At 46.9% G+C, this 20813-nt stretch overlaps 1 pseudogene across 1 annotated transcript in view; it reads left to right on the top strand.

Annotated features, from left to right (window-relative positions):
* The window catches only part of LOC147659461 (arrestin domain-containing protein 2-like), a 57196-nt pseudogene that overhangs the window by 21422 nt on the left and 14961 nt on the right, over positions 1-20813 (top strand). The window contains exons 3-4 of the transcript XR_015307239.1: positions 17420-17567; positions 20015-20111. The product of XR_015307239.1 is annotated as an arrestin domain-containing protein 2-like (transcript). The remainder of the gene's footprint in view (positions 1-17419; positions 17568-20014; positions 20112-20813) is intronic.

Genomic DNA, 20813 nt, shown 5'->3' with positions numbered 1-20813 from the left:
CCTAACAAATGGTAAAGTATAACTACTAATTCGGTTGAAGTTCTTTCACATTAGCAATGGTTCTTTGTCAAGCAGAGTAAGAATATATCATCGACAACTGTGGAAAGAAAGAATGCGACAGTACAGGGCCTGTGTGGAATTATTGATAACTATATTCAACATAAGGTCTCTGTAGCCAGATACCCGAGAGCCTTGCTGGTCACTATAAATCCATTCACAACAACACTCAATGGGGTTGGTCTGGAAGGTGTCACGTTTACTCCCCGTGATCCAGTCGATGCAAATATGGTTCCACCTCCAAATGTCACCAACACCCAGAAGTGTAAACACAGGGTGTTCGAGGCATTAGGCGAGGGAGAAAAATAACAAACTAAAATAAAAAATGTGGGATGGGTAAAGGTAGGGTCAGCAGGGAAAGGATACCTGTAAGAGAAGACAAGACAGGCATCAGTGAAGTGATGTCCTAACATACAAGGGTACTCTCATATAGTCTCACTAAATAGTCTGCAAGTCTCCCGCCTACTCATGGGAAATGTAGTTTCATAGTACGGTAGGCGCTTAGGGGCTGCGTAACCTGACAGAAGGTATAGTAGATAGAAAAGGAGAAATTGCTTTTTTTCTAGGTGTCCCCTCACTCACCAGGGTTGCCCCTTGGTGACATGCTTCATCATTGGGGCCATCCCAGTCCTCTACGGCCTGGGGCGTGCTGCGACTTGCGAATTATGTAGGAGCACTTACAAATGACTATGTGTGGTGCAGATAGTGGAGTGGACTAAGTGATGTGTTAAGGGATCAATGTAGAAGCCGAGAGAGAGCAAAGAAATGCAGTCACAGTCAGAGAAAAAGGCAAGGGATACTGTATCTATGTGGTTGTAGTGGTCCTGTTGGAAGTGGTAAGTAAGTTGCCCGCAGAAAAAAAATCCTCCTATTAGCGGCACTCCTCCATTGCAGCCGACGCTTCGTCCACCGATGTTGGTCACCAGAAGACACCCTGTCCACTGCCTGCCTGATGCTGAATTGTGGCTCGCTACTGTGAAGCCTGACTCCATCCTTTTTTCCCCATTGCAGAGACTGAAACCCGGCCTGTAATTATTCAACGAAAAACAGGAAGTGATATAATATTACAACACCACTGATAAATAAATATAAGGTATGTAGGCTGTGGAGTGCAAAAAGTCACAATTTGTTTTTCCTAGTAGACAGACAGTACAATGTTTTTGAAAGTGCGTACTCTGAGTCACCTTTTGAAGGATAAGTAAGTATGGGCAAATTAATGTAGCGGATCTTGCCCCTCAAGCTAGGTGTACTGTAAACTGTGTTTTAGAACAAAAATAGATCTTCCTAGCAGTGCTCCCACCCAAAAAACGAGGCCTAGCAGAAAACTGGAGACAAAACTTACTTTGAAAGTAAAAGTAGGCCGAAGTACCCTAATTACCCATTACCCCCCGTGGATTGTATTCAAACCACTTGCAAGCAACCAAGCAAAAGTAGCCATAGCCAGCATCGCTCCAAGACTCGAAATCCCCCCCACTCAAACACATGCAATAGAAATACTGCTAACCCTAACGAACCCTAAGTTAAGAATAGTGGCAAAGGCTTTCTTTAACTATGCCAAATCCCCCCTTTCCCACCATGGATTTTCTTCAAATGACTTGCAACCAAAATTACACATTCTCACGAGTGCTCTAAGACCCCAGAACTCAGTTTGAAAAATCTAGAACACCCCGATACACATGCAATCCTGCTGCTAGGGCTAACCCTAACGAACCCTAAGTTACAAAAAGTGCCAAAACTAAAGGCTTTTCCGCGCGGATTTTGTCCCAACCACTTCTACCCGGTATTAGACCTTCCCAGGAATGCCCCAAGACCCGGCAACCCACCCGCCAAGAAGCATAACACCCCCAAACAGGCCAAAAGCAAAATCTCATACTTGCAATATTTCTGGGCCTTCGGTCCAAACGCGCTGCGTAGCTAGGCCATAAGTCGGGGTTGGCACGACGGATTTCCTGAAAAGCAAATGCAATCAAGATTAGAGTGTCCCAGCAGTGCTCCCAGACCACGAAACTCACCCGCAAACACCAGGAAGCCCCCCAAACAGGCCCCCGAAAACGCTACATAGAGCAAAATGTCTGAAATAGCCCAAAAAAAATCGGCCTGGATTTTGTCCCAACCACTTCTACCCGGTATTAGACCTTCCCAGGAATGCCCCAAGACCCGGCAACCCACCCGCCAAGAAGCATAACACCCCCAAACAGGCCAAAAGCAAAATCTCATACTTGCAATATTTCTGGGCCTTCGGTCCAAACGCGCTGCGTAGCTAGGCCATAAGTCGGGGTTGGCACGACGGATTTCCTGAAAAGCAAATGCAATCAAGATTAGAGTGTCCCAGCAGTGCTCCCAGACCACGAAACTCACCCGCAAACAGACGGAACCCCCCCTAAGAGCACCTCAAAGGCAAGCAAGTCATCAAAAACACAAAAAAAATTCCGCCTGGGATTTGGTCCAAAACACTTTTATCCGGTATTAGAGCTTCCCAGCAATGGCCCCAGAGCCGTCAACCCAGGAGAAAACGAGTAGAAGACCCCCAAACAGCCAAAGAGCAAAAGTACAAAAATGGGGACTTAGTCACTTTTTCACAAATTTCCCAAATCACTCCGCGCGCGCTCTGCAGCTAGGCCCTAAGTCCCCTCAGCCACCATGGATTTGCTTCAAACCTCTTGCAAAGTAAAGTATATATAGCCAGCAGTGCTCCCACACCACGAAACTCACCCGCAAACACCAGGAAGCCCCCCAAACAGGCCCCCGAAAACGCTACATAGAGCAAAATGTCAGAAATAGCCCAAAAAAAAATCGGCCTGGATTTTGTCCCAACCACTTCTACCCGGTATTAGACCTTCCCAGGAATGCCCCAAGACCCGGCAACCCACCCGCCAAGAAGCATAACACCCCCAAACAGGCCAAAAGCAAAATCTCATACTTGCAATATTTCTGGGCCTTCGGTCCAAACGCGCTGCGTAGCTAGGCCATAAGTCGGGGTTGGCACGACGGATTTCCTGAAAAGCAAATGCAATCAAGATTAGAGTGTCCCAGCAGTGCTCCCAGACCACGAAACTCACCCGCAAACACCAGGAAGCCCCCCAAACAGGCCCCCGAAAACGCTACATAGAGCAAAATGTCTGAAATAGCCCAAAAAAAATCGGCCTGGATTTTGTCCCAACCACTTCTACCCGGTATTAGACCTTCCCAGGAATGCCCCAAGACCCGGCAACCCACCCGCCAAGAAGCATAACACCCCCAAACAGGCCAAAAGCAAAATCTCATACTTGCAATATTTCTGGGCCTTCGGTCCAAACGCGCTGCGTAGCTAGGCCATAAGTCGGGGTTGGCACGACGGATTTCCTGAAAAGCAAATGCAATCAAGATTAGAGTGTCCCAGCAGTGCTCCCAGACCACGAAACTCACCCGCAAACAGACGGAACCCCCCCTAAGAGCACCTCAAAGGCAAGCAAGTCATCAAAAACACAAAAAAAATTCCGCCTGGGATTTGGTCCAAAACACTTTTATCCGGTATTAGAGCTTCCCAGCAATGGCCCCAGAGCCGTCAACCCAGGAGAAAACGAGTAGAAGACCCCCAAACAGCCAAAGAGCAAAAGTACAAAAATGGGGACTTAGTCACTTTTTCACAAATTTCCCAAATCACTCCGCGCGCGCTCTGCAGCTAGGCCCTAAGTCCCCTCAGCCACCATGGATTTGCTTCAAACCTCTTGCAAAGTAAAGTATATATAGCCAGCAGTGCTCCCACACCACGAAACTCACCCGCAAACACCAGGAAGCCCCCCAAACAGGCCCCCGAAAACGCTACATAGAGCAAAATGTCAGAAATAGCCCAAAAAAAAATCGGCCTGGATTTTGTCCCAACCACTTCTACCCGGTATTAGACCTTCCCAGGAATGCCCCAAGACCCGGCAACCCACCCGCCAAGAAGCATAACACCCCCAAACAGGCCAAAAGCAAAATCTCATACTTGCAATATTTCTGGGCCTTCGGTCCAAACGCGCTGCGTAGCTAGGCCATAAGTCGGGGTTGGCACGACGGATTTCCTGAAAAGCAAATGCAATCAAGATTAGAGTGTCCCAGCAGTGCTCCCAGACCACGAAACTCACCCGCAAACACCAGGAAGCCCCCCAAACAGGCCCCCGAAAACGCTACATAGAGCAAAATGTCTGAAATAGCCCAAAAAAAATCGGCCTGGATTTTGTCCCAACCACTTCTACCCGGTATTAGACCTTCCCAGGAATGCCCCAAGACCCGGCAACCCACCCGCCAAGAAGCATAACACCCCCAAACAGGCCAAAAGCAAAATCTCATACTTGCAATATTTCTGGGCCTTCGGTCCAAACGCGCTGCGTAGCTAGGCCATAAGTCGGGGTTGGCACGACGGATTTCCTGAAAAGCAAATGCAATCAAGATTAGAGTGTCCCAGCAGTGCTCCCAGACCACGAAACTCACCCGCAAACAGACGGAACCCCCCCTAAGAGCACCTCAAAGGCAAGCAAGTCATCAAAAACACAAAAAAAATTCCGCCTGGGATTTGGTCCAAAACACTTTTATCCGGTATTAGAGCTTCCCAGCAATGGCCCCAGAGCCGTCAACCCAGGAGAAAACGAGTAGAAGACCCCCAAACAGCCAAAGAGCAAAAGTACAAAAATGGGGACTTAGTCACTTTTTCACAAATTTCCCAAATCACTCCGCGCGCGCTCTGCAGCTAGGCCCTAAGTCCCCTCAGCCACCATGGATTTGCTTCAAACCTCTTGCAAAGTAAAGTATATATAGCCAGCAGTGCTCCCACACCACGAAACTCACCCGCAAACACCAGGAAGCCCCCCAAACAGGCCCCCGAAAACGCTACATAGAGCAAAATGTCAGAAATAGCCCAAAAAAAAATCGGCCTGGATTTTGTCCCAACCACTTCTACCCGGTATTAGACCTTCCCAGGAATGCCCCAAGACCCGGCAACCCACCCGCCAAGAAGCATAACACCCCCAAACAGGCCAAAAGCAAAATCTCATACTTGCAATATTTCTGGGCCTTCGGTCCAAACGCGCTGCGTAGCTAGGCCATAAGTCGGGGTTGGCACGACGGATTTCCTGAAAAGCAAATGCAATCAAGATTAGAGTGTCCCAGCAGTGCTCCCAGACCACGAAACTCACCCGCAAACACCAGGAAGCCCCCCAAACAGGCCCCCGAAAACGCTACATAGAGCAAAATGTCTGAAATAGCCCAAAAAAAATCGGCCTGGATTTTGTCCCAACCACTTCTACCCGGTATTAGACCTTCCCAGGAATGCCCCAAGACCCGGCAACCCACCCGCCAAGAAGCATAACACCCCCAAACAGGCCAAAAGCAAAATCTCATACTTGCAATATTTCTGGGCCTTCGGTCCAAACGCGCTGCGTAGCTAGGCCATAAGTCGGGGTTGGCACGACGGATTTCCTGAAAAGCAAATGCAATCAAGATTAGAGTGTCCCAGCAATGCTCTCAGACCATGAAACTCACCCACAAACAGACGGAACCCCCCCTAAGAGCACCTCAAAGGCAAGCAAGTCATCAAAAACACAAAAAAATTTCCGCCTCGGATTTGGCACAAACCACTTTTAGTGCTTCCCAGCAATGGCCCCAGACCCGTCAACTCACCTGCAAAGAGGTAGAACAACACCCCCACAAGTGCTGAGTCTTTCTTCATTGGGCGTAAACCAGCCCTCTGCTTTGATGGAAATAGGAGTCTGGAGGAGGAGGATAGAGGAGCATGTTCTTCTGAACTTGTGAACCTGAGGAATGCAGACTGCGGCACCTTCAAATAAATTAGCAAACAAGTGAAGACAGTTCTGCTGATGGGCTTGTCTTTGTGATAATCTGATTAAAGTTTGAATTATATTAACTGTGCACAACAAAGAAAGACAGACACACAGGAATAAAAGTGAATAAGGATGAAAAAGAAAGTTATTGATTCGTTGTCTCATTTTCAGGGCTCGAAGTCGGAATCACGGTCCAGGAATAAGAATAAGGCTTCGTCATCATACTCTGCGAATTCAGCCCGGGTGAGGTCAGTGCCACCTGACAGAGTAGAAATTCCCTCATCTATGGTGCTGGCCACCTCCTCTTCATCCGGCACGCTCTCTCGTACTCTTATATCTGGTGGTATGAGGTGCTGATTCATCTTGATCATTGTTAACCTCTCCACATTTTTGGGCGAGAGGCGGCTCCGTTTGGGAGTTACAATCCCACCAGCCGCACTGAAAACCCGTTCAGAAGACACACTTGCGAGTGGGCAAGACAAGTAGTTTAAAGCCAGGTTGGTGAGCTGTGGCCACAATTCTTTTTTCCCATGCCAATACGCCAATGGGTCAGAATTAACATAGACCTCTGTGGAGTCATTCAGATAGTCCTTCACCATCGACTCAAGGTCCTCCTCCAAGGTTCCTCCACTTTGCGTAGCTCTTGCTGTGCCTCTGGCCTTTTGAGAACCAAACCCACGCAGAGCTAGCCAATCCTCTTCAGCCTCCAATGTTTCTGCTGTCTTTCGTGCAGATGATGCGGTTGCCGGTGTCTTTAACGGCTGAGAGGTCACTTGTGCCACAGCCACAGAAGTGGATTGTTTTGACTGGGGATGGCCTGCTGATGTACTGCCATTTCCTTCAATTTCCAGCCGTTCTGTTTCAAACTTCTTGGCTGACAAGGCTAGCCAACGTTTGTACTTTGTAACATCTTCATCAGCAAAAGAAAAGAATGCTCTGCCTGCCAGCGCCTTTTTGTAGCGTGGATCCAGAATAGTAGCACAAATGTAATGCTGTTCTGAGTGGATCTTTTGAAGACGTTCATCACCTTGTAGGAGCTCTAATAATTGCTCAGCCAGAAGCAAAGAAGAGTCTTTCTTTTTGTCATCTTTTCGAAACACAGAACACACCTCCTTCAGTTGGTCCTCCAGCATGTACAACAATGGGATAGCTTTTCCCAAATTAGAGTCCTCCTTGCTGACTGCACGCGTGAAGACCTCAAAAGGCCGAAGCATGCGTGTTAGGCTTTCAACTATGTTCCATTGCGGCCCACCCATCCTCAGCTCCTCTATACCCTCTTTCAAGAAATATTGATCGAGTTGCGTATACTGCTCATACAGACGCTCAAGCATGTAGAAGGTTGAGTTCCAACGTGTTACCACCTCCTGGATGAGTGCTTTCACTGGCATTTGACATTGATATAGCATGCTCCTCAGCTGCTTGCGGGCCTTAAAAGAATGCCTGAAATGCTTGCAAATTTTTCGGCAGTTCTCCAATACACTGTACGCTGCACTGAGTTTATTACCCAAGAATTTTTGGACAACCAGGTTTATACAGTGCGCCAAACACGGCACTCTGAAATAGTAACCGTCCCTCATGGCCTTAACTATATTGGAGCCATTGTCCGTGGAAACATAACCAACCTTGCGTTTTAGTGGGGACAGACAGTTAAGGACCTTTGTGTTAAAGACATCCAAAATGTTTTCTGCTGTGTGACGTTTCTCCAAACCAAACATGGCTAGTGTTGCATGTTTCCGAGCACCTTTAAAAACAATGTTAGTGTCAACACCTGAGTTTAGCTTTGCTTTAGCCCCTGAAAAAGAGACCCAGTGTGCAGTGATGCACATGTAATCAGCGCCTGCGCCACTGGTCCACATGTCTGTTGTCAGATGTATAGTGTGAACAGCACTCTTCTGCAAAGCTGCCCCAATCGCCTTCAGAACATCTTCATGTAGTGCTGGAACCGCAACTCGGGCAAAATAGAACCGGCTAGGAACCTTCCATTTAGGGCAGAGCGCTGTCACTAATTCTAGAAAACCAACCCCTTCGACAAAAGAAAAAGGGAGAAGGTCCAGAGCTAGCATTTTAGCCAGCTTAGTGTTATACAGACGGGTCATTGGGTGGTTGCGTTCATATTGCGCTTCTGTAAACAACATCTTTTTAATGTTGCCCTGGACCAATGATTTACGGGATGATGATGATCTCTTCGACCCAGTTACGCTCGCTGATGAACTTTTCCGCATTGATGTCTCACTCTCTCCCACACTCTTAGTGTGGCTCCCATGGGGTGTGCTGCTGACATGGGAACTGGGTGTAAGTGAAGTGTTTGGATCGTCTTCTTCTACCTCCTCGTCATCAGCAGATGACAAATCAACGTTTTCATTACGTGCAATTCCGGCTTTCTTGACCGCCTCTAGGTGCGGAAACCATATGACAGGGTGCCTTCTCTCAAGATGACCTCTCTGGCCTCCGGTACCATAGTTAGAACCAAGCTTACCACGACTAAATCGAAGCTTACAAAGGCTACAAATGGCTATGTTTTCCTTATTTGGGCAAACACTAAAGAAGTCCCAAACTGGAGACTTGAAATGTCTTCGGGGGCCGGAGGAGGCGGCGATACTGGTGGTGGTGGTCCTGCTGCTAATGACAGATGAAGTGGAGGATGTGGATTGCCGAACTTCAGTACGTTTTGCACTTTCACCACCACGAATTGAGGTCGAGGACGAGGTGGGTACCTTCTTGCGAAGAAATATGGAAGCGGTAGGTTTTGGTGTACTACTTAACTCCAAATCTAATGATTCCATTTCCATTGCCTCCTCGCCGACATCATCATCACGCTCAGCAGCTTCTCGGGATAGGGTCAAAATGTCTCTTTGCTGCATGCCCGGTGGGGCTGCAGTGACCTTTGTGATGACTGGCTCGTCGTCATCGTGAGAGGCTTCATCACCAGCAGTATCTGTCACTTCTTGTTGAGCCTCATCACACTCCATAGGTTTGAGTTTTTGGACGACCTTCCTTTTACGCTTAGGTACCGGTGGCAGATCATGGTGTGCCTCTGCCTCACTGTCAGACCGCAGTTGTCGTGGTTCCCAAGACAGATCACTTGCACCAGAACGAGGTGGGCTTGAAGAAGATGTAGACACCCCCCTTGATCTTTTCCTTGCTAGGGATGTGGAAGACAATGAATGATCATCAGGAGGAGTGGCTTCCAATGATACCTCAGCTTCATTGTCGATTTCCAAATGTGCCCCTACTTCGGGAGGAACAACTATTGTGGGCACTTGTGAACGTCCATGCACCTTTGCTTGCGCATCTCCTTTTGCTGCCTCTCCTTCCACATGTACTTGGGCGTGTACTTGCACATGGTGTTGTTGTTGCGGCTGTGGTTGTTCAACACTTGTCAGATGAGTTACAACAACCTGTGTTGATTCAGGGACATTGCTGCTACTTTCTTGCGATGAGCCAACATCACTGGTCGATGGTGATTGGAGAAGTACACTGACTGCCTCTGAAGCACTCAAGGGCTTTGACTTAAGTTGGCGTGGTGGTGGAGGCACTGAACCCAATGGAGCAGGGGTGCTGCTCTCAGGTTGGTCCCCAGCAGATCCTGCTGCTGCAGGCGTACTTTTTTTTTTGCTCCCAAAAAAAGTGGCGGGTGACACACCAGCCTCCTTGGTAACTTGCTTCTTCTGCTCCTTACTAGCAACTTTCTTGCTAGAGGAGCTACGGAGAACTTTCTTTGGGGCCATCTTCTTCAGAGCAGGTCAGACAGCAGGCCGCAGTTGCACGAATTGTAGAGTTGTCTGAGGCCAGACGTGACGTCGCGTGACGTTATGCTGCACACACACACCGCTGCAGGACTTCTTCCTGGCACTGGTGGTTCTCTTGAGTCTTGTGCACCTAAAAAAAATGGAAGACAGAGGAACATCAGTTCAGTTATAGAGCACAAAAAAATCGAAAAACACTGCAAAATCAGCACAATCCCAATCCATCCATGCCCTCCATAATGTTTAAATTCAAGACAACCCACAGAAAGACTAGGCCCATGCAAGACTCACTACCCCTGGGCATAAATAAAGGTTGAAAAGTAGGCAAAATGGTTGGAGGCCTAACAACAAAGCCTGCATTCAAAATGGCCACTTGCCTGCCAAGCACATGGCCAGTGCCTGTAGCTGCACTCAAAATGGCCACCAGCCACATGGCATGTCCCTCCCCATGAACACCCCCAAAAATCGAAAAACACTGCAAAATCAGCACAATCCTATTCCATCCATGGCCTCCATGATGTTTAAATTCAAGACAGCCCACAGAAAGACTAGGCCCATGCTAGACTCAAATACCCCTGGTGAAAAGGCCCCAACAACAGGTCAAAAATCGAAAAACCCAAAATTGTACAAAAAAAAAAAAATCGAAAAACACAGAAAAATCAGCACAATCCCAATTCATCTATGGCCTCCATGATGTTTAAATTCAAGACAACCCACAGAAATACTAGGCCCATGCAAGACTCACTACCCCTGGCATAAATAAAGGTTGAAAAGTAGGCAAAATGGTTGGAGGCCTAACAACAAAGCCTGCATTCAAAATGGCCACTTGCCTGCCAGCACATGGCCAGTGCCTGTAGCTGCACTCAAAATGGCCACCAGCCACATGGCATGTCCCTCCCCATGAACACCCCCAAAAATCGAAAAACACTGCAAAATCAGCACAATCCCATTCCATCCATGATGTTTAAATTCAAGACAGCCCACAGAAAGACTAGGCCCCATGCACCACTCACTACCCCTGGTCAAGGCCCCAACAACAGGTCAAAAATCGAAAAACCCAAAATTGTACAAAAAAAAAAAATCGAAAAACACAGAAAAATCAGCACAATCCCAATTCATCTATGGCCTCCATGATGTTTAAATTCAAGACAACCCACAGAAATACTAGGCCCATGCAAGACTCACTACCCCTGGCATAAATAAAGGTTGAAAAGTAGGCAAAATGGTTGGAGGCCTAACAACAAAGCCTGCATTCAAAATGGCCACTTGCCTGCCAGCACATGGCCAGTGCCTGTAGCTGCACTCAAAATGGCCACCAGCCACATGGCATGTCCCTCCCCATGAACACCCCCAAAAATCGAAAAACACTGCAAAATCAGCACAATCCCATTCCATCCATGATGTTTAAATTCAAGACAGCCCACAGAAAGACTAGGCCCCATGCACCACTCACTACCCCTGGTCAAGGCCCCAACAACAGGTCAAAAATCGAAAAACACAAAATTTTACAAAAAAAAAAATCGAAAAACACAGAAAAATCAGCACAATCCCAATTCATCTATGGCCTCCATGATGTTTAAATTCAAGACAACCCACAGAAATACTAGGCCCATGCAAGACTCACTACCCCTGGCATAAATAAAGGTTGAAAAGTAGGCAAAATGGTTGGAGGCCTAACAACAAAGCCTGCATTCAAAATGGCCACTTGCCTGCCAGCACATGGCCAGTGCCTGTAGCTGCACTCAAAATGGCCACCAGCCACATGGCATGTCCCTCCCCATGAACACCCCCAAAAATCGAAAAACACTGCAAAATCAGCACAATCCCATTCCATCCATGATGTTTAAATTCAAGACAGCCCACAGAAAGACTAGGCCCCATGCACCACTCACTACCCCTGGTCAAGGCCCCAACAACAGGTCAAAAATCGAAAAACACAAAATTTTACAAAAAAAAAAAATCGAAAAACACAGAAAAATCAGCACAATCCCAATTCATCTATGGCCTCCATGATGTTTAAATTCAAGACAACCCACAGAAATACTAGGCCCATGCAAGACTCACTACCCCTGGCATAAATAAAGGTTGAAAAGTAGGCAAAATGGTTGGAGGCCTAACAACAAAGCCTGCATTCAAAATGGCCACTTGCCTGCCAGCACATGGCCAGTGCCTGTAGCTGCACTCAAAATGGCCACCAGCCACATGGCATGTCCCTCCCCATGAACACCCCCAAAAATCGAAAAACACTGCAAAATCAGCACAATCCCATTCCATCCATGATGTTTAAATTCAAGACAGCCCACAGAAAGACTAGGCCCCATGCACCACTCACTACCCCTGGTCAAGGCCCCAACAACAGGTCAAAAATCGAAAAACCCAAAATTGTACAAAAAAAAAAAATCGAAAAACACAGAAAAATCAGCACAATCCCAATTCATCTATGGCCTCCATGATGTTTAAATTCAAGACAACCCACAGAAATACTAGGCCCATGCAAGACTCACTACCCCTGGCATAAATAAAGGTTGAAAAGTAGGCAAAATGGTTGGAGGCCTAACAACAAAGCCTGCATTCAAAATGGCCACTTGCCTGCCAGCACATGGCAAGTGCCTGTAGCTGCACTCAAAATGGCCACCAGCCACATGGCATGTCCCTCCCCATGAACACCCCCAAAAATCGAAAAACACTGCAAAATCAGCACAATCCCATTCCATCCATGGCCTCCATGATGTTTAAATTCAAGACAGCCCACAGAAAGACTAGGCCCATGCTAGACTCAAATACCCCTGGTCAAGGCCCCAACAACAGGTCAAAAATCGAAAAACACAAAATTTTACAAAAAAAAAAATCGAAAAACACAGAAAAATCAGCACAATCCCAATTCATCTATGGCCTCCATGATGTTTAAGTTCAAGACAACCCACAGAAAGAATCAGTCCACCCACCACTGAGTACCCCTGGGAAAAGGCCCCAAAACAGCCCAAAAATCGAAAATCCCAAAATTTTAGTTGCAGCAACTGTAATGCCCCAAACAAACTTACTTGTAAAATTTCTAATCCAACAGTGATCCAAAGAAAGTCAAAAAGGCCTCAAATCCAAAGATCCAGCAGCATCCACAAAAGGTAATCCTTCCAGGTCCACATCCGAATGAAAAGTGACCAGGAGATGGACAAAGCACTGGGAGGAGCCTGCTGAACAGGAACAGGAAGTTGAAGACTATGGGGCACTTCCTTCCTCCCACCCCCCTGCCCCCCTCCCCAAAATGGACTCCTCGCTAAAAAAGTGCAGGCAAATGTCAAACTAAGGAGTTATTCACATAAAAATCATCATTTCTAGAAGGTTTATGCTGCTTGCTGGTGGATTTCTTGTGCAGAATTGCAAATTTATATTTTCGCGCGCCGCATCTCAAATCTCGCAATTGCGAAGTACCGCGAGACGTGATCTCGCCGTACTCGCGTTGACAAACTCTCGCTGGCAAGCCGCGATGACGTAATCGCGCTCGCCAATTCCCGCGGGATCACACAGCAAGATCCAAAATGGCGCAGCACTCGCAAACTATCGAAAAAAACAACTCGGCAAACGATGATAAACGCCGCGCGCCGCAAAAATTGTATCACCAACGCCGCGCGCCGCCAAAAAAATCCGCTGCGTGCGAATTTGCGGATTTTGCGGGAAATCCGCAAATCTCGCGGATTGCGGATTTCCCGAAAATCCGCAAAATCCGCGAGCGGAACGGATTTTCCGCCCATGCTTAAATGGAACATGCAAAGCGAGCACTAGCAGCCACTTGCAGCCGCTAAATGTATTCTGGTGGAAGGATTTTTTCTCCCCCAAATTACTCTCCACTACGCAAGCAGGAGTAATTGCGTAATTATTAGTATTTCCACATCAGAGAGTATCATGGAATTAACAAAATTTCTCTGATTACTCTGGTGTAATTGAAAATCTGCCCAGGCCAATTTTCCAAACAGGAAACCTTTATTGTTTTATTGTTTTTTGTTCGAGTTCTCTGTACGGCATCGAAAAAGTAGAAAGAGGCGGACAACGTGGCTCCATTCTAGGGATGTGTGAAATTCATATACATTTCTTTTTGAGTAATTATGTAGGTAATATTATGCAAAATTATGCAAAATCATGTGAAATGGAAAACCAGTATTTAGTCCTGGATTTTAGTGTGAAATATGTTGTGCCGTGACGCAGTTAGCACTAACAAAATAGCGCAACAAACACAAGTGCCAGGAACAGCAGCTGTTTGCGTTCTGGTGGTTTGCCATGGTTTTGTGCTCCGGCAATAGAATTTTTGTCCAAATAGTGTTTAACTACCTGGTCTGCCATAATTACATAATTTCAGGAATTTCGCGTAACAAGTGCTATTTGAAATGCAGGAAATTACGCAAAATTATGTTGGCATAAGAAATTATGTGAAAATATGTTGGCATAATGAAAATTTTGCACGGGCCTACTCCATCCTCAATCCTTCAAGGTACAAGTCTTCTGTAAGTCCTTTCCTCGGGAATGGAACTACTGGGACGGTGCCCTGTGCCGTCCCTGTATTCTGGCCCCACCGACCCCTGTTCCTAAAGCCAAGCCTCTGGGGGGTCTTTTAGATGAGGAGGTAGAATTTAAAATGCTGGTCAGAGAATGTGTTCCTTTCAAGATGGCTGCCTGCAGCGCCTGTATCTGGATGTGTCTGTTTACTCACTAGCAGTTCTACATCAGGTGTGGTATATTCTGGTTAGGATGACTTGCAACTGCTGGAAGTTCACTCATGTTTGGTGGTTCTGAGAATTATGCACTGATCAGCATGCACTGGGATTTTCCAGGCCCTTCTCCTCTTTTTAAATTCTGGCAGGTTTCATCTGCCAAAATATAGCCAAGGGATGTGGGTTTTATTGCACCTAGTATTTATATGGTGGGATAAAATCTGCACAACTCATAATTCCATTATGTGAAATAACAGGATTTATCCTGGCCACGTGCTATGAGATCCCAGGAGTGTCTGATGGGCATAAAAGTTTGGACCTCTTTATCCTTCTGCCTACAAACCTCCTTTGCTGTCCCTGGGTCTCACGAACCAGCATCCTCCGTGCCGCCAGGGTGTTAAGAGTAACCATGCCAAAGAACTCTCTTTTCACCAGATCGCCTCTTAGTTTGAGAAAAGGAAGAAAATCCAGCATTTAGAAAAGAACTGAGAACTTTTCGCTTTTATTATTATTATTATTAGGGAGATTTGTAAGCGCCTTGTGTACGCCTACAGGCGTGTCCCCGCGCTATAAAAAGTGGGGTAAGCAGTCCAAGCAGCCAGCACAACCATCTACCGTCTGAATAAGTGAGTCTTAAGTTTTGTTCTGAACATAATTTCTGAGGACTCCAAGCGTAACTCTGACGGAAGGTCATTCCACTGCTTCGCTACCAGATATCTGAACGACCTTCCCCCCATACGCGCCTTCCTAATTTTTGTAATCTTTAGAAGACCTGTGCAAGAGGAGAGCAGAGTCCTTGTGGGCTCATACCTGGTGACCAGACTCTGTAGCGGGGCAGGGGCTTTGCCACCCAGGGTATGGTGACACATGGCAAGGGCTCTGAATTCCACCCTGCTCCTAATAGGAAGCCAGTGCAAGGCCTGGAGTGCTGCCTTAGAGGAAGATCTTCTAGGAAGCCTCAGAATAAGGCGAGCAGCAGCTTTTTGCAGCACCTGAAGGCGGTTAAGAGCCTTTCCCGTGGCCCCCAGATACAACAAATTGCCGTAATCCAGGCGTGAGCTGACTAAGGCATGCACCAGCGTCCGACGAGCAGAAATGGGCAGGAAATCCAAGACCTTTCTCAGAGTTCTGAGAACTCCGAAACATGTCCCCACCACTCGGTCAATCCGGGGGCCAAAGGCAAGTTCAACGTCCAACCACACCCCAAGATTCCTTACTTCCTGGCAGGGAACAGGCGTCTCTCCTAGGCAGGGCGGCCACCACGCCGACGTCCATACAGATGGGCATCCCCCTACCACGAGCACCTCGGTCTTGCTGCCATTGAGTTTTAGGCAGTTGGCGGACATCCAGGTTGCCAGTTCTTACATGCACACTCTGAAATTGTCCGCCATCAGACCGGGTGCGCGGGAGAGGGAGATGACCAGCTGCGTGTCGTCGGCATAGGACACCAGACGTAGTCCATAGCCTTCAACTATGGCCGCCAGCGGGGAGACATACAGGTTGAACAGGGTCGGGCTCAGGGACGAGCCCTGCGGCACGCCCTGGCCCAACCCAATCTCCCTAGAGTAACACTCTCCCTGGCGGACCTGAAAGCATCTGCCTGTCAGGAAGGACCGGATCCACCCAAGCGCAGCCCCTGAAACTCTTCCGTCATTCAGACACTGTAGCAAGGTGGAATGAGCTACAGTTTCGAATGCTGCGCTTAGGTCCAAAAGGATCAGAGCCATAGTCTGGCCCTCTTCCACTCCCTGCCGTAAGGATTCTACTGCCATTAGCAGCGTTGACTCCGTCGAATGCCGTGGGCGGAAGCCGAACTGAGAGTCATGGAGTAGGGAGGCTTCCTCTACAAAGCCCATCAGCGGGAGGTTTGCAATTTTTTTCAGCAACCTTTGCCATATATGGCAAAAGAGAAATAGGGCGAAGATTGTCCAGCCTATCATAGTTGATATTGGGCTTCTTTTGAAGAGGAAGGACTACCGCCCGCTTCCAGGCCTCGGGGACAGTATGGGTCCCAAAAGAGGTGTTCACGAGGTGGCGGATGTACGGGTCCAAAGTAGGCAAACTGCCCATCAGGCGCCTAGGAGTAGTGGGATCTTTTGGGGAGCCTGATTTTATCGAGCCACAGATCTGAATAAGTTTTTCAGTAGGCGGGGTGACAAATGTAGTTAACATCTGGTGCCCTCCCCTTACCCCACATTCCTCTACAATCTCGGAGGCTATGGTTGCTTGACTAGGAAAGGCCGAGTAAATAGTTGCCACTTTGTTAGCAAAAAACTCTGCCACTCGGTTACAGCTATCCACTGTACAGAATTCCTCTGGGACTGCTGCAGGTTTCCCGACCGAGAGAGACTTGTAAATTAAAAACAGTTCCTTCGAGGAATTTTCTGCCTCCTTAATCCTAGTGTCAAAATACAGCTTTTTAGCCTTTCTGATTAGTCTATGGTAGTTGCGCCTGCTTACAAGATAATCCATCCTGGTTTGAGCGGCATAGTCTAAGCTCCACTGTCTTCCTGCGCGTTTACATGCGCTCTTGGCCATTCGCACCTCTTCTGTGTACCAAGATGCTGATTTCAGGGCTCGTCCCTCCGATCTAACCAGGGCGAGCGGGGCAACCTGGTCTAGAGCAGCCATGATGCGCTTATTCAAGTTATTATTAGCTGTCTCCACATCCTCGCCCCCCGGATCACCCTTATTAAACTTTCCATCTTTCTGTGCTTGCCCTTTCAGACATCTAATAGCGACCTCTTCCCTGCAAAGCACCATAATCTCTTTTAGGGAGCTGTGCACCGTATTACAAGTGCCATTGGATATAATCCACATGTAATACGGCGTGCAAAATATCTGTGAGGTTTGTGACAGAGTATCCCATCCACCTAGATCCAAATCAGTCCCTTAGTAAACCAGGAAGCGGACAACATTAGATACTTCGCTGGACGCAATGCTTCGCATTGCTTTCTCCAGCTTGACCTAAAAACGTATAATATTACTAAATACGATTAAGAATAGCTTATGGCTTGTTTTGAAAAAAAAGTTATACGGATTAACGTTAGACTATTATGTTACGACAGAAACGCTTATCCCGTTTCCCATACATTTCTCATTTTTTTACCCCTAGGAACCTGGCCAGCTCCTTCCAAGGGCGGTATGGGAGTATTCGTTACTGGATGGAAGCCAAGCTGCACCGGCCGTGGTCCCTGACCAAGAACTCTAAGATCAACTTTAAAATGATAGAAACTGTTGATGTCAACAAACCGCGCCTACTGGTGAGTCTCCGAGGGCCAAATCGAACATGGCTGATCAAACAGGAATACGTTTTACTAGCATTGTGTCCCCTTAGACAGGCCAGTCACACAGCAAATGTCAGTCTATAGGAATTTCATTTTTTCCTGCAATAGTAGTCAGAATAAAAAAATCCATCTTTTGCCAAACAACAAACTCTGGATGGCCACCCCTACTTTTTGAAGAAGACCCATCTGAAGCTCACACCACATTAAAAAAATTAAACCAGCGCCCATAAAACGTCATTTTGGGATACAGCTGTATTTCAGAATAACAAGCACAAAAATATTGAGGTACGAAAATATCACAGAATATTGTAGACCAAAATATCGGGAAGGTACCTTAACCCGGTATTTGTAAAGCGCAAACTAATCACCCCTAAGGGTCTCAAGGCGCTGGGGGCCGTCGGGGAGATTAAGTGAGCTATTGCCCAGAGTCACATGGTGCTGAGCTGAGCTGCTGTCGGTAATCAAACCGTGAGGCCTGTGCTCTGGAGTTAGCTGCCCTGGCCGCTGCGCCACACCTCTCCCTACATTATAGGTAAGTACAGAAATCCTGGCGTTATACTACTCTCAGGCCCTTAGGTCTTCTGCGACCACTGGACACCTTATAGATGACTATACATTCTACAAAATCCATATAATAGATACAGATTTTCTATTCTCAACTCCACAATATATATCAACTACCTTGACTGTAGATATACCTATCGGCAAAGTTGATATTTGCGGAGTAAAGTATGGTAATCTATATTTGTGTTAATTTATACTTACCTAAATATGCTTAAAGGCATAACATTTTTGCAGTAAACATTCTGGCACTGAGCACTTTTGTAGTGCAATGTTTAAGACTCAATATTCTGAGTGCCTAAATCAGGAAACATCATTATGGGGGTGTCGCATCATACCCAGGCAATCCCATTTTAAGGGAGCGTGTCCCTTGCACTGTTGATACATCTCCTTATTTGGGCATTTGGTGGCAAACAACAATGTTGCTAGGTGGAATTAGATGAACCCCAATATTTTGTGGGTTCAAATGTTTGTCCAGAGTCGTCCCATATTGCATCAATCCAATGGGCCCAAGATTGGTGCTGAAATGGTTCTTGGTCATTCCCCTAGATCAATGGGATGCAAGACGAAGGAGCTAATTTACACCTTGGAGGATGGATATTACTCCGTCACGGCGATGGAGTAAAATACTCCGTTGTCCTGACAGAGTACCCGTCCTCCAACTCTAGAGATGTCCGCTGGTCCAGCAGACATCTCATACATTGGCGCGAACTGCTCTCACATTGGGTTCCTGTCAATGTTTTAAAAAAGAGGATGTGGCATTGGGGTCTGAGCTGCCGACTTTGGAACAGGGGACCAAGTTACCAAGTTTGAGTCTCGGCATTGGCTCAACATCCTGTGATTCTGGGCAAATGACTTAATCTCAACATGCCTAAAAATAATGTAGCTGGTGCTCATGTAAAGTGCTCCAAAGCCTTCGTGTTGAGTTCAAACTATATAAAACTGCAAAAAAAAAGAAAGTTTGAAGGGCGGCTCTGTCAACACAACGGTTTCTCCATCACACTTGTGACCTGTTTTGTTTTATATTTAAAATCAAAATCCAGGCAGGATTTGGTTTATGAAAAAAAAAAAAAAGAACCCGGCACCATTGGAGTTGTCTCCCGTAGTGTGTGGGGCATTTTACAATTTGCAGTGCTCCGTACGGATGTAACGGGCAGTGAAAACTGGCCATTTGACTGCTAAGTTAGGTAGGCAGTCAAACGGCCAAGCCTCCTATTGCTCTTACTGTGTCGGACGTGTGTATCAGTGGCAGAGATGGAGTGGTCTCCATTGTGGACATACTGAAGTTCCGCCCGACTCTAAATGAAGCAACAGCGTGCTCTCGCTAACAAAATCGAAAACGGGGCCGAAATATTCAGCACCAGCAGTAGATTCAGGGCAAAGCAAATGCAGCCACCAAAGTTTTTTTACTTACTGTGGATTACTACTACTATTAGTATGTTATGAGTTACTACTAGTGTACTATGAATATATTTACATTCATTAACCCCTCCCATGCTTGTGACGGAACCGCTCCGTCACAAGCCACGGGTGAGCTGTGCTTGTGACGGAGCGGTTCCGTCACGGCCCGCTCGCCACGCCTGCGCGGCGCTGATTACGCGCCTGCGCTGATGCTTTGATGGGCGGGCGGGTTCGTGACGGAACCGTTCCGTCACAAGCACAGCTCGCCCGCGAGCCGTGATGGAGCGGTTCCGTCACTAGTATGGAGCCGCCGCGCGGGTGCCCCACCCCCTTAGCGCTGCGGCGGAATAGCCACCGCAGCGAAGGTATTAAATGGCTTAGCCATCTTTAGACTGATGTTTTTGACTGATGCGTTGGTGACTCTCGCGGCATTGTTCAACGCTTATCCTCTTCCTCCGCAGAAACCGCAGCACAATGGCCGGACCACAAAGCCCATGTGTCCCTGCAGTGGGGAGCTTTCTGTGACTGCTAGGATTGACCGTGGAGGCTACGTCCCAGGTACCGTGACACGCATACATGCATCCGCAGACCCGCTGCTAACGAAAAGAGTTTACTGGTATATCTCAAAGTCCATGTGGCTGCCTTTATAGGTTTTACCTATCCTTTCCAATATGAAAAAATCTTTAGTGAGAAGGATTTTTGAAGGGCAAAGAGCTTTTTTGTGTGTGGAATATAAGAAACAACATTCAGGTGTCTGTCAATAGCGACATGATAGCTGGTAAGCAAGAGCTCTACAGATACAACTAGTATATGTCGTGTTATATCATATTATGTTATACGAAGTTATGTAAGATGTGTTTAGTTAGGTTACAACTTGGTGTGTTGTGGATGGACACATTGCAATGTATCTACTAAATTGATGCAAAAAAACATTGGGGCATGGCATTGTCAAGACCAATTATCATTATAAAGTTTGTTTAATCACATTTTTATCTATGCAAAAATTGTTCAAATTGTTTTCCACAACCTAGATGTCAAAAATGTTGACATGGCACAGTAATGTCATTAGAAGATACTATGCCAACTTAAAAAAAATAAGATTAGTTATAGTAATTAATGTACTGTTAAAATATTTGTTTTAAGATTCCACCTCCATGTTTGTCTTACCCCATCATGCACCTGATGGAATCGCAGTGCGCTGCCTACATTTTTATTAATGTTTGCTCAAAATACTAAATCTCACACATTCCTCATACTAGC

The sequence above is a fragment of the Lissotriton vulgaris genome, unplaced genomic scaffold (assembly GCF_964263255.1).
Source record: "Lissotriton vulgaris unplaced genomic scaffold, aLisVul1.2 SCAFFOLD_1376, whole genome shotgun sequence".
Classification (NCBI taxonomy): Eukaryota; Metazoa; Chordata; class Amphibia; order Caudata; family Salamandridae; genus Lissotriton; species Lissotriton vulgaris.
This window is presented reverse-complemented; position numbering and strand designations above follow the sequence as displayed.